The sequence below is a fragment of the Moschus berezovskii genome, chromosome 4 (assembly GCF_049115385.1).
Source record: "Moschus berezovskii isolate FMDL1 chromosome 4, NW_MosBer_1.0, whole genome shotgun sequence".
NCBI lineage: Eukaryota > Metazoa > Chordata > Mammalia > Artiodactyla > Moschidae > Moschus > Moschus berezovskii.
This window is the reverse complement of record NC_142463.1, coordinates 67669337-67680204: the sequence shown is the minus strand read 5'-3', so window position 1 is coordinate 67680204 and position 10868 is coordinate 67669337.

Here is a 10868-nt window from a genome sequence, read left to right as displayed (position 1 = left end):
TCCCTAGTGGCTCAGCTGGTAAAGAATTCACCTGCAATACAGGACACCTGGGTTCAATCCCTGGGTTGGGAAGGTCCCTTGTAGAAGGGAATGTCTACCCACTCCAGTATTCTGGCCTGGAGAATTCCATGGACTGTATTGTCCATGGGTTCAAGAATATGGCTGAACTCACTCCAGTATTCTTGCCTGGAAAATCCTAAGGACAGAGAAGCCTGGCAGTCTACAGTTCATGGGGTCACAAAAATTTGGACACAACTGAGTGACTTCACTTCACTTCACTTCATGTCTCCATCTCAATCTCACAAAGGTGTATCTGCTTAGCAGAATATAAATCACGTGCCTCCCCGCTGGAGATCTGGAAATGAGAGTTGTCTATCTTCCACTTTGGAAATTATAGTCTCATAATGCGAGCCATTTCCATCCATGTTAGTGTCAACTGATTCTTCTAGGTAGATTTCTGGAGATACACCTTATGTTAGAAATAGTGATAATAAACCAATAGCATTATCATGTACATCACATACAATGTGATTTAAAAATATTTTTTCTTTACCATGATCTCAATATTCTTTTTAACTTTTCCCTCTGTTGTTTTGTACATAATGCCTTATATTCCACGTACAGATCCCACTTGGTTGTGTTATATATATTATTCTTTGTAGACATTACTGTATTCAATTTGCTAATATTTTGGTGAGAGTTTTTGCATCTTTATTCCTGAGAAATGTTTCTGTGATTTTCTTTTCTTGTAATGACTTTGTGTGGCTTTGGTATTAGGGTAATGTTGATCTGACAGAATGAGCCAGGAATATTTCTCTGCTTCTATTTTCTGAAGGGGACTGTGTACAATTCACATGATTTCTTCTTTAAATGTTGGGTAGAATTCACCATTTAACTCATCTGAGGAATATTTCTCTGCTCCTATTTTCTGAAGGAGACTGTGTACAATTCACATGATTTCTTCTTTAAATGTTGGGTAGAATTCACCATTTAACTCATCTGAGCATGGTGCTTTCTGCTTTGAGAGATTATTAAGTATTGATTTATTAAATTTATAAGTCTAATCAGATTGTCTGTTTCTTCTTAAATGAGTTTTGTCAGAAAGTGTCTTTCAAGGAATTTGTCCATTTCATTTAGGGTATTAAATTTGTGGATGCAGAGTTGTTCATACTATTTCTTGATTATCCTTTTAATGTCCATGATATCTGTATTTTGTCGATCCTTAATTTCTGGTAACAGTAATTTACCTCATCTCTCTTTATTCCTTGTTAGCCTGGCTAGAGGCTTAATGACTTTGATTTTTTTTTAATTTTGTTGATTTTTCTATTGATCTCTTGTTTTACATTTTTAGGAATTTCGACTCTAATTTTAAGTATTACTTTTCTTCTGCTTTGAGTTGAATTTGCTCTTCTCTTTCTAGTTTCCTATTATGGAAGCTTGGGCTTTTTATTTTAAATTTTTCTTCATTTTTTATATGTGCACTCAATGTTATAAATGTGTCTTTAAGCTCTTCTTTCATAAAATTCTACAAATTTAAGGAAGTAGTATTTTCATTTTTATTTACCTCAACTATTTTAAAATTTCTCTTGAGATTCCTCCTTTAACCAATGTGTTATTAAGAAGTATGCTACTCAATCTCCACATATTCAGGAATTTTCCAGCTTTTTCTTACAGATTTCCAGTTTATTCAGTTGTGATCTGACAGGAAACATTGTATTACTTCTATTCTTTTAATTTGTTGAGGTGTAGTTTATGACCCAGAATGTGATCTATCTTGGACCATATGACCTTGAAAAGAATGTATATTCTGCTGATGTTGGATGCAATAGTCTATAGATGTGAACTGTTTACAGCTGATTTGAGATCCTCTTGAGTTCTACATTGTGTGTCTTCCCAGGTGGCTCAGTGGTAAAGAATCCATATGTGAATGCAGGAGCCACAGGAGATGCAGATTTCATCCCTAGGTTGGGAAGATTCCCTGGAGAAGGAAATGGCAACACACTCCAGTATTCTTGCCAGGATAATCCCATGGACAGGGGAGCCCGGTGGGCTACAGTTCATGGGGTTGCAAAGAGTCAGATATGTCATTAATGATTTTCCACCTACTATACAAGCAGAGACATTACTTTGCCAACCAAAGTCCGTCTAGTCAAGGCAATGGTTTTTCCCGTGGTCATCTATGGATGTGAGAGTTGGACTGTAAAGAAAGCTGATCGCCGAAGAATCGATGCTTTTGAACTGTGGTGTTGGAGAAGACTCTTGAGAGTCCCTTATACTGCAAGGAGATCCAACCAGTCCATTCTAAAGGAGATCAATCCTGGATATTCATTGGAGGGACTGATGCTAAAGCTGAAACTGCAATACTTTGGCCACCTCATGCGACGAGTTGACTCACTGGAAAAGACTCTGATGCTGGGAAAGGTTGGGGGCGGGAGGAGAAGGGGACGACGGAGAATGAGATGGCTGGATGGCATCACCGACTCTGTGGACATGAGTTTGAGTGAACTCCGGGAGTTGGTGATGGACAGGGAGGCCTGGCGTGCTGTGATTCATGGGGTCGCGGAGAGTCGGACACGACTGAGCGACTGAAATGAACTGAACTGAACTGATACATGTCCATTTCTAACAGAGAGGTGTTGAAGCCTTCAAGCCTTCAATGGATTCCTCTGTTTCTCGTTCCCTGCTGTGTCAGTTTATGGCACACATATTTTGGCACTCTGTGGTTAGGCACAAACACATTGAGGGATGTTATATCTTCTGAGAAATTTAACCCTTTTATTCCTATGCAGTTGCCCTCTTTATCCATGATCATTTTCTTTTTCTGAAGTGTACTCTCTCTGTCTTCCACAGTTTTCTTTTGTTTAGTGTTAGTATGGTATGTGAACCTGGGGATCTAGCAAAGGGACTGAGAACCTTAAGGGAATTTGACTTTGGAGGCCAGTGGTGAAACCATTTACCACAGATTGGGACTGAAACCCTTGTGCTGGGAGTTGAACCCAGCAAAACCCTGCCTGGGACTTGAACCCACGTGGCTGGGACTTGAACCCATCCAAATCCCTGCTTGGGACTTAAACCCCCATGGCTGGGACTCAAACCCAGCCAAAATCCACAGTACGTGGTTTCAGGACCTAATGAAGCTCAGGTTCTTGATGTCTCATCGCAGAAAGAATTCAGTGAGAGACAAAATGATAAGTAAGAAGTGGATTTATTCAGATACAGAGAGAAACACACTCCACAGACAAGAGTGTGTGCCTTTGCAGAGGGCGAATGCAACCATAAAATGTGGCATGGTTAGTTTTTATAGGCTGGGTAATTTAACATGCTAATGAGTGTGAGGATTATTCAAACTATTTTTGGAAAAGGGAAAGAGATTTCCAGGATTTGGGCCACTGCCCATTCCTTGATCTTTTAACAGTGCCTTGGAACTGTCATGGCACTTCTGGATGTATCATTTTACTTGTGATTGAGGATCAAGATCTAGTCTTGTCTGCCATTGTGGTCCCATTTGATTCTATTAAGTTTATGTTGTGTCCTTGGGTGATGTCATTCTTTCAAAAGCTGTGCCCTGCCCCTTTCCCTCCTGTTACAGTGGGATTTGATTACACCACTTATGCTGGGGAAACAGACTCTTGGAGATAACAGACAAAGCCTTGTGTGCACCATGACCCAGGAGAAAGGAGCACTGACTCAGCAAGAGACTGACCCACACTAGCCTGTAAGTGTCCAGGACTCTCTGGCAGAAGGGTAGGTCGAGAGTGGCCTGTTGCCGAGTCATGGACACTGAATACAACAGTGATGCAGGGGACCTTTTGAAGGAGGTCACCAATATCTTCATTACCCCCACCATAGTTTGGTCTCTGGTCAAACAAGAGGGAGGGAACACAGCCCCACCCATAAACAGAATATTGGATTAAAGATTTACTGATCATTACCCCACCCATCAGAACAAGACCCAGGTTCCCCTTCAGTCAGTCTCTCCCATCAGGAAGCCTCCATAAGCCTCTTATCCTTATCAGTCAGAGGCCAGACAGAATGAAACCACAGTCACAGAAAACTAATCAAACTGATCACATGGACCATCAGTTCAGTTCAGTCGCTCAGTCGTGTCCGACTCTTTGAGACCCCATGAATCACAGCACGCCAGGCCTCCCTGTCCATCACCAACTCCCAGAGTTCACTCAAATTCACGTCCATCGAGTCAGTGATGCCATCCAGCCATCTCATTCTCTGTCGGCCCCGTCTCCTCCCACCCCCAATCCCTCCCAGCATCAGACTCATTTCCAGCGAGTCAACTCGTTGCATGACGTGGCCAAAGTATTGCAGCTTCAGCTTTACCAATGAACACACAGGATTGATCTCCTCTAGAATGCACTGGTTGGATCTCCTTGCAGTCCAAGGGACTCTCAAGAGTCTTCTCCAGCACCACAGTTCAAAAGCATCAATTCTTCGGCGATCAGCTTTCTTCACAGTCCAACTCTCACATCCATACATGACCATGGGAAAAACCATAGCCTTGACTAGACGGACCTTGGTTGGCAAAGTAATGTCTCTGCTTTTTAATATGCTATCTAGGTTGGTCATAACTTTCCTTCCAAGGAGTAAGCGTCTTAATTTCCTGGCTGCAATCAGCATCCACAGTGATTTTGGAGCCCAAAAAAATAAAGTCTGACACTGTTTCCACTGTTTCCCCATCTATTTCCCATGAAGTGATGGGACCAGATGCCATGATCTTTGTTTTCTGAATGTTGAGCTTCAAGCCAACCTTTTCACTCTCCTCTTTCACTTTCATCAAGAGGCTTTTGAGTTCCTCTTCACTTTCTGCCATAAGGGTGATGTCATCTGCATATCTGAGGTTATTGATATTTCTCCCGGCAATCTTGATTCCAGCTGGTGCTTCTTCCAGCCCCCCGTTCCTCATGATGTACTCTGCATATAAGTTAAATAAGCAGGGTGACAATATACAACCTTGACATACTTCTTTTCCTATTTGGAACCAGTCGGTCATTCCATGTACAGTTCTGACTGTTGCTTCCTGACCTGCATACAGGTTTCTCAAGAAGCAGGTCAGGTGGTCTGGTATTCCCATCTCTTTCAGAATGTTCCACAGTTTATTGTGATCGACACAGTCAAAGGCTTTGGCATAGTCAATGAAGCAGAAATAGATGTTTTTCTGGAACTCTCTTGCTTTCTCTATGATCCAGCGGATGTTGGCTATTTGATCTCTGGTGCCTCTGCCTTTTCTAAAACCTGCTTGAACATCTGTAAGTTCACGGTTCACATATTGCTGAAGCCTGGCTTGGAGAATTTTGAGCATGACTTTACTAGTGTGTGAGATGAGTACAATTGTGCGGTAGTTTGAGCATTCTTTGGCATTGCCTTTCTTTGGAATTGGAATGAAGACTGACATTTTCCAATCCTGTAGCCATTGCTGAGTTTTCCAAATTTGCTGGCATGTTGAGTGCAGCACTTTCACAGCATCATCTTTCAGGATTTGAAATAGCTCAATTGGAATTCCATCACCTCCATTAGTGATGTTCTCTAAGGCCCACTTGACTTCATATTCCAAGATGTCTGGCTCCAGGTGAGTGATCATGCCATCGTGATTATCTTCATCGTGAAGATCTTCTGTACAGTTCTTCTGTGTATTCTTGCCACCTCTTCTTAATATCTTCTGCTTCTGTTAGGTCCATACCATTTCTGTCCTTTATCGAGCTCATCTTTGCATGAAATGTTCCCTTGGTATCTTTAATTTTCTTGAAAAGATCTCTTGTTTTTCCTATTCTGTTGTTTTCCTCTATTTCTTTGCACTGATCGCTGAGGAAGGCTTTCTTATCTCTCCTTGCTATTCTTGGGAACTCTGCATTCAGATGCTTATATCTTTCTTTTTCTCCTTTGCTTTTTGCTTCTCTTCTTTTCCCAGCTACTTGTAAGGCCTCCCCAGACAGCCATTTTGCTTTTTTGCATTTCTTTTCCATGGGGATGGTCTTGGTCCCTGCCTCCTGAACAATGTCACAAATCTCCATCCAGAGATCATCAGGCACTCTATCTATCAGATCTAGTCCCTTAAATCTATTTCTCACTTCCACTGTATAATCATAAAAGATTTGAGTTAGGTCATATCTGAATGGTCCAGTGGTTTTCCCTACTTTCTTTAATTTAAGTCTGAATTTGGCAATAAGGAGTTCATGTTCTGAGCCACAATCAGCTCCTGGTCTTGTTTTTGCTGACTGTATACAGCTTCTCCATCTTTGGCTGCAAAGAATATAATCAATCTGATTTCGGTGTTGACCATCTGGTGATGTCCATGTGCAGAGTCTTCTCTTGTGTTATTGGAAGAGGGTGTTTGCTATGACCAGTGTGTTCTCTTGACAAAGCTTTCTTAGCCTTTGCCCTGCTTTACTCTGTACTCCAAGGCCAAATTTGCCTGTTACTCCAAGTGTTTCTTGACTTCCTACTTTTGCATTCCAGTCCCCTATGATGAAAAGGACATCTTTTTGGGGTGTTAGTTCTAAAAGGTCTTGTAGGTCTTCATAGAACCAACCGTTCAACTTCGGCTTCTTCAGCATTACCGGTTGGGGCATAGACTTGGATTACTGTGATATTGAATGGTTTGCCTTGGAAATGAACAGAGATCATTCTGTCGTTTTTGAGATTGCATCCTAGTACTGCATTTCGGACTCTTTTGTTGACCATGATGGCTACTCCATTTCTTCTAAGGGATTCCTGCCCACAGTAGTAGATATAATGGTCATCTGAGTTAAATTCACCCATTCCAGTCCATTTTAGTTCACTGATTCCTAGAATGTCGACGTTCACTCTTGTCATCTCCTGTTTGACCACTTCCAATTTGCCTTGATTCATGGACCTAACATTCCAGGTTCCTATGCAATATTGCTCTTTACAGCATCGGACCTTACTCCTATCACCAGTCACATCCACAACTGGGTATTTGTTTTGCTTTGGCTCCATCCCTTCATTCTTTCTGGAGTTATTTCTCCACTGATCTCCAGTAGCATACTGGGCACCTACCGACCTGGGGAGTTCCTCATTCAGTATTCTATCGTTTTGCCTTTTGATACTGTTCATGGGGTTCTCAAGGCAAGTATACTGAAGTGGTTTGCCATTCCCTTCTCCAGTGGACCACATTCTGTCAGACCTCTCCACTATGGCCCTCCCATCTTGGGTCCACACAGCATGGCTTAGTTTCATTGAGTTAGACAGGGCTGTGGTCCATATGATCAGATCAACTAGTTTTCTGTGATTATGATTTCAGTGTGTCTGCCCTCTGATGCCCCCTCGCAAAACCTACCGTCTTATTTGGGTTTCTTTTACCTTGGTCGTGGAAAATCTCTTCAAATCTGCTCCAGCAAAGTACAGCCGCTGTACCTTACCTTGGACGAGGGGTATCTCCCCCGACATGGACCATAGCCTTGTCAAACTCAGTGAAACTATGAGCCATACCAAGTAGGGCCACCCAGAATGGATGGGTCACAGTGGAGAGTTCTGACAAAATGCAGTTCCCTGGAGAAGGGAATGGCAAACCACTTCAGTATTCTTGCCTTGAGAACCCCACGAACAGTATGAAAAGGAAAAAAGATATGGCACTGAAGGATGAATTCCCCAGGTTAGTAGGTGCTCAATATGCTACTGGAGAAGAGTGAAGAAATAGCTCCAGGAAGAATGAAGAGATGGAGCCAAAGCAAAAACTACACCCAGTTGTGGATGTGACTGGTGATGGAAGTAAAGTCCAATGCTGCAAAGAACAATATAGCATAGGAATCTGGAATGTTAGGTCCATGAATGAAGGCAAATGGGAAGTGATCAAACAGGAGATGACAAGAGTGAACATCGACATTTTAGGATTCAGTGAACTAAAAGGGACTGGAATGGGTAAATTTAATTCAGATGGCCATTGTATCTACTACTATGGGCAAGAATCCCTTAGAAGAAATGGAGTAGCCATCATAGTCAACAAAAGGGTCTGAAATGCAGTACCTGGATGCAATCTCAAAATTGACAGAATGATCTCTGTTCATTTCCAAGGCAAACCATTCAATATCACAGTAATCTAAGTCTATGTCCCACCACTAGTGCCGAAGAAGCTGAAGTTGAATGGTTCTATGAAGACCTACAAGACCTTCTAGAACTAACACCCAAAAAAGATGTCCTTTTCCTCATAGGGGACTGGAATGCAAAAGTAGGAAGTCAAGAGAAACCTGGAGTAACCGTCAAATTTGGCCTTAGAGTACAAAATGAAGCAGGAGAGAGGCTAACAGAGTTTTGCCAAGAGAAGGAACTGGTCATAACAAACACCTTCTTCCAACACAAGAGATAACTCTACATCATCAGATGGTCAACCCTGAAATCAGATTGATTATATTCTTTGCAGTCAAAGATGGAGAAGCTCTGTACAGTCAGCAAAAACAAGACCGGGAGCTGACTGTGGCTCAGATCATGAACTCCTTATTGCTAAATTCAGACTTAAATTGAAAAGAGTAGGGAAAACCAATAGACTATTCAGGTATGACCTAAATCAAATCCCTCATGATTATACAGTGGAAGTGACAAATAGATTCAAAGGACTGTATCTGATAGACAAAGTGTCTGAAGAACTGTGGACAGAGGTTCATGACATTGTACAGGAGGCAGTGATCAAGACCATCCCCAAGAAAAAGAAATGCAAAGAGGCAAAATGATTGTCAGAGGAGGTCTTACAAATAGCTGAGAAAAGAAGAGACGTGAAAGGCAAATGAGAAAAGGAAAGATATACCCATTTGAATGCAGAGTTCCAAAGAATAGCAAGGAGAAATAAGCACGCCTTCCTCGGTGATCAATGCAAAGAAATAGAGGAAAACAAAAGAATGGGAAAGACTAGAGATCTCTTCAAGAAAATTAGAGCTACTGAGGGAATATTTCAAACAAAGATAGGATGAAAAAGGACAGAAATTGTATGGACCTATCAGAAAAGGTGATAAGAATACACAGAAGAACTATACAAAAAAAGATCTTCATGATACAGATAACCATGATATTGTGATCACTCACCTAGATCAAGAAATCCTGAAGTCTGAAGTCAAGTGGGCCTTAGGAAGCATCATTACAAACAAAACTAGTGGAGATGTGGAATTCCAGTAGAGCGATTTCAAATCCTAAAAGATGATGCTATGAAAGTGCTGCACTCAATATGCCAACAAATTTGGATAACTCAGCAGCAGCCACAGGACTGGAAAAGGTCAGTTTTCATTCCAATTCCAAAGAAAAGCAATGCCAAAGAAAGTTCAAACTACCACACAATTGCACTCATCTCACACGCTAGCAAAGTCATGCTCAAAATTCTCCAAGCCAGGCTTCAACAGTATGTGAACTGTGAACTTCCAGATATTCAAGCTCGTTTTAGAAAAGGCAGAGGAACTGGAGATCAAATTGCCAACATCCATTGGATCATCAAAAAAGCAACAGAGTTCCCAAAAAACATCTGCTTCTGCTTTATTGACTATGCTAAAGCCTTTGACTGTATGAATCACCACAAACTGTGGAAAATTCTTCAAGAGATGGGAATACCAGGCCACCTGTCCTGCCTCTTGAGAAATCTGTTAGCAGGTCAGGAAGCAACAGTTAGAACTGGACATGAAACAACAGACTGGTTCCATATCGGGAAAGGAGTACAACAAGACTGTATATTGTCACCCTGCTTGTTTAACTTATATGCAGAGTACATCATGCAAAATGCTAGGCTGGATGAAACACAACCTGAAATGAAGATTTCTGAGAGACATATCAATAACCTCAGATATGCAAATGACACCACCCTTGACAGAAAGCAAAGAGGAACTGAAGAGCCTCTTGATGAAAGTGAAAGAAGACAGTGAAAAAGTTGGCTTTAAACTCAACATTGAGAAAACAAAGATCGTGTCATCCTGTCCAATCACTTCTGGCAAATAGATGGGGAAACAATGCAAACAGTGACAGACTTTATTTTCGGAGGGGCGCCAAAATCACTGCAGATGGTGACTGCAGTCATGAAATTAAGAAACACTTGCTTTTTGGAAGAAATGCTGTGATCAACCTAGACAGCACGTTAAAAAGCAGAGATATTACTTTGCCAACAAAACTCCGTCTAGTCAAAGCCACGGCTTTTCCATTAGTCATGTATGGATGTGAGAGTTGGACTGTAAAGAAAGCTGAGTGCCAAAGAATTGATGTTTTTGAGCTGTGGTGTTAGAGAAGGCTCTTGAGAATCCCTTGGACTGCAAGGAGATCCAACCAGTCAATCTGAAAGGAAATCAGTCCTGAACATTCATTGGAAGGACTGATGCTGAAGCTGAAACTCCAATAGTTTGGCCACCTGATGTGAAGAACTGACTCATCGGAAAAGACCCTGATGCTGGGAAAGATTGAAGGTGGGAGAAGGATCAGATGGTGGGATGGCATCACCCACTCATTGTACATGAGTTTGAGCAAGCTCCAGGAGTTAGTGATGGACAGGGAGGCCTGGCGTGCTGCAGTCCATGGTGTTGCAAAGAGTCGGACAAGACTGAGGGACTGAACTGAACTAAACTGATGTTATCTACCATCATCTATATATACCATATATGACATATACTATAATCTATATATACCCTATATGATATGCCATAACCTCCATCCCTTAAGTCTATCTTTTTCTTTATATTTAAAGTGATTTTCTTGTACACAACAGATAATTGAGTTTTGTGTTTTTAATCCACTCTGACAGTCTCTGTCTTTTAATGGTGTATTGATATTGAAATTGATTACTGATATAGTAGTATTAATACCCACCTTACTTTATACTTTTTGCTATTCGTTGCCCATATCTTTGTCACTATTTCATCTTTCACTCCTTTTCT